The sequence below is a fragment of the Chrysochloris asiatica genome, unplaced genomic scaffold (assembly GCF_000296735.1).
Source record: "Chrysochloris asiatica unplaced genomic scaffold, ChrAsi1.0 scaffold00094, whole genome shotgun sequence".
Lineage (NCBI taxonomy): Eukaryota > Metazoa > Chordata > Mammalia > Afrosoricida > Chrysochloridae > Chrysochloris > Chrysochloris asiatica.
Genome location: NW_006408612.1, coordinates 1,541,356 through 1,545,538, shown reverse-complemented (window position 1 = coordinate 1,545,538; position 4,183 = coordinate 1,541,356).

The following is a 4,183-nucleotide window of genomic DNA, read 5'->3' as shown; positions in this document are numbered from 1 at the left end:
CATCAATGCTGCCACTTGTCCAGTCCATCTCATTGGGGGTCTTCCTCTTTTTCTCTGACCCTCCACCTTACCAAACATGATATCCTTCTCCAGCAACTGTTCCCTCCTGACAATATGTCCAAAGTATGAGAGGCAGAGTTTGGCCATCTTGGCCTCTAAGGAGTTTTCCTAAAACTTCTTCCTAATGAGACCACTTGATCATACTGTGTCCTTTGAGAAAATCTATCAAGAGTACGCCTTTGGAATCTGAAAACACAGTCACCATAACCTTCTGAGCTAACCTTTCTGCCTTGAATTTAAGTGGTCCCAACAGATCCACTTGGGAGCTACTCTTTTGATTGGACTTTTTGAAATTACCCTAATGAAACGAAGACAAGCATATCACTGAGAGAATTTATTTGAAACCATCCATTGATCACAGAGATGTGTTTAAACATGTTTGTTTTGAATAAACCCCTGCATGTATGAATTGGAACCCTAGTAGCAACCCTTTTTGATTTACGCTCATATACTATCCGTATGACTTATAACTATTGATGTTGACCTTTACCACTTGGCTGAGGCTTCTTGGGTTTGTTGGGTTTCTTCACTGTAGAGTTATTCTTTTTCTCTTTTCTCTACTGTACTTTTTGGAAGGAAGTCATCAAGTATATTCCACATTTAAGGAGATTCATGTTCCATTTCTTTGGGGATTGAGTGTCTACATAAATTATGCAAAATTCTTCTGCACAGGAAATTTTTCTCTTTTCCCCTATTCATTTATATATTTAATTATATGGTATGGGCTCATGGATATTTATTTTGTACTTTGGGTTTTAATCCAGTACTAATTAATTTTGTTTGCTTAAATTGTTCCAGCTTTGGCCATTGAAAGCTCTTTCAGTTGCCTCTTAAGTCCCTTTGAAATGCCACATCATTGTGGTGTTTTGTTTTTGTTTTGAATACTTCCTTCCTGGCATTATAAGGTTCTGTAGACTCGTCTTCCTGCCACATATCATTAATACCACGTGCAAACATTTTTTTTTTTTTTTCTGAAGATAATTTAAAAACATTTACAGCAGTACATTGACAGGGAGTTTCCAAAAATTCAAGCTGGATTGAGAAGAGGACATGGAACTAGGGGATATCACTACTGATGTCAGATGCATTTTGGCTGAAAGCAGAAAATACCAGAAAGATGTTTACTTGTGCTTATTGACTATGCAGTGACTTTCGACTATATGTATCATGACAAACTATGGATAACATTGCACAGAATGGGTTTTCCAGAACACTTAATTGTATTCATGAGGAACCTATACATAGACCGAGAGGCAATCATTTGAACAAAACAAGAAGATACTGAATGGTTTAAAATCAGGAAATGTGTGTGCCAGGGTTGTATCTTTCACCACACTTATTCAATCTATATGCTGAGCAAATATCTTGAAAAGTGGGATTATATGAAGAAGACCATGGCATCAGGATTGGAGGAAGACTCATTAATAACCTGCGATATGCAATACAACCTTGCTTGCTGGAAGTGCAGAGGACTTTAAATACTTACTGAAAATCAAAGTCTTCAGTATGGATTATACCTCAATATAAAGAAAATGAAAATCCTCAAACTAGACCAACAGATGTTATCATGATAAATGGAGAAAAGATTGAAGTTGTAAAAGACTTCATTTTGCTTGAATCCACAATCAATGATGCACTTGGAAGCAGCAATCAAGAAATCAAATGATGGATTGCATTAGGCAAATCTGCTGTACAAATCCTCTTTAAAGTATTGAAGAGCAAAGATATCAATTTGAGGAGTAAGGTGCACCTGACCCAAGCCATGATAATTTCAGTAGCTTCCTGCTCCCATAGAGATTTACAGCCTCAGAACCCCTACGCAGTGTCGCTATGAGTCAGAACTGATTACAAGGCATACCACCACCACCACCATATGCATGTGAAAGTCAAACAGTGATTAAGGAAGATGTAAAAGAATTGATGCATTTGAATTATGATGTTGATGAAGAGTATTGAAAGTACCATAGACTGTCAGAAGAACAAACAAATCTATGTTGGAAGAAGTATAGCCAGAGTGCTCCTTAGAAGCCAGGATAGCAAGACTTCATCTCTCATACTTCATATATGTTATCAGAATTGTCCAGTCCCTGGAGAAGAACATCAGGCTTGGTAAAGTCGAGGGTCAACAAAGAAGAGGAAGACCTCCAATGAGATGGATTGACACAGTAGCAGTAGCTGTGGGCTCAAGCATAGCAATAGTGAGGATGGTCCAGAACAGGACCATATTTTGTTCTGTTGTGCATGGTTGTTATGAGTGGAAACCAAGTCAATGGCACTTAACAACAGTCTCTTAATAACAAGTTGCTAGAGTTAGGAGCTAAATAATCATAATATTACTACTCTGTCTAAAATTCCTATTGCCATTGAGTCAATTCCAACTCATAGAATAGGGTAGAACTGTCCCCTAGGGTTCCCAAAGCTTTAAATATGGAAGCAGATTACATCTTTTCCCCACCCAGTGGCTGGTGGGTTCAAAGCACTTCTCTATCTAAAAAGCCGCTAGGAACTCAGTGATCTGTTTCCTGTTAAATAAAGGTGTGAGGATAATTAGAAGACCAGAACAAAAGCATGACCCAAGTGGGAGCAGAATATGACTGTTATGGATAAAAAGCACAGATGCATCTTATGAAGAATCTAATATACACTGGCTCCCCACCAGCTGCTTCTTGGAAACCCTATACAGGAAGTGTATGAGTTGGAACAGAGTTGATGGCACTTAATAACAACAACCCTTTTCATATCCCATGTTGTTGTGTGCCGTTGAATCAGTTCTGACTCAGAGACCTGTGTAGTGTTTCCAAGAGCAACTGGTAGGTTTGAACTCTGATCTTGCAGTTACCAGTCCAGTTCTTATCCTTATAGCACTACACCAGGGCTCTCTGTCTATATCCTACAGAGGTCTACATTGCTCCCTTCTAGCTCAGCTTGGTTCCAACTGCCTAGTCTGCCATCTCTTCTAATGTGGAAATTACACCACTTCCTTGAATCTTACTTTTCCTTCTCTGAATTCTTCTCATTGCCTCCTGTGGTGTGCCAATCAAAATCTACAAACTGTTCCATGATGCAGTTAGCCTTGCTTTTAAAGGGGTGAGTAGGTGGTTAGGATTAGGAGTGAGGGTTAAGGTTGGGAGTATAGCTAGATCTAAGCTAAGGCTTGTTGTTGTTGTTGTCAGGTGCCATCAAGTCGGAACCGACTCATAGCGACCCCATGCACAGCAGAACGAAACAATGTCTGATCCTGGGCCAACCTCACTACCGCTGCCACACTTGACGCCATCAATGATGCTACCTGGCCAATCCATCTCATTGGGGGTCTTCCTCTTTTTCTCTGACCCTTCATCCAACACAGCATGACATCCTTCTCCAGCGACTGTTCCCTCCTGACAATACATCCAAAATATGAGAGACGAAGTTTAGCCATCTTGGCCTCCAAGGAGCACTCTGGTTGTACTTCTTCCAAAACAAATCTGTTGGTTCTTTTGGCAGTCCATGGCACTTTTAGTATTCTCCTCCAACAACACAATTCAAAGGCATCAATTCTTCTACGATCTTCCTTATTCACTGTCCAGCTTTCGTATCCATATGAGGTTATTGAAAATGCCATGGCTTGGGTCAGGCGCACCTTAGTCCTCAAGGTGACTTCTTTGCTCTTCAACACTTTAAAAAGCTAAGCCTAGAACTTCATTTATTGAGGGTTATGACTAGGGTTAGTGTTAGGGTTAATGGTTAGGCTAAGGGCTAGGAGTAAGGCTTGGTCTAGGTTTTAGGATTACAGTTAGGTTTATTTTTGTTTATTTTTTATTTTGAAATCTGATTTTCTCTTCATTTGTAAGTTCTGTAGCTATATTATTCCCTCTTTTTACTTTATGGTATTTTTGTTGTTGCAACTGTATCTCTGGTTCGCCATTTTCAGTCTTACTTTACATACTGGATTGAATGTAAATGATGTTTTCAAGTAAATTAGTCTCAAGTTATTATTTGCTGTTGTTGGTTCTTTATTAAAAGAAATTTCTTTATTACATTTTATAATTCTGGTTTTACAAATTTTATAAATTTCTGTTTTTCTGAAAATGACTTAATTTTGCTGTCATATTTGATGGCCAGTTTTGCTGGATACATGATT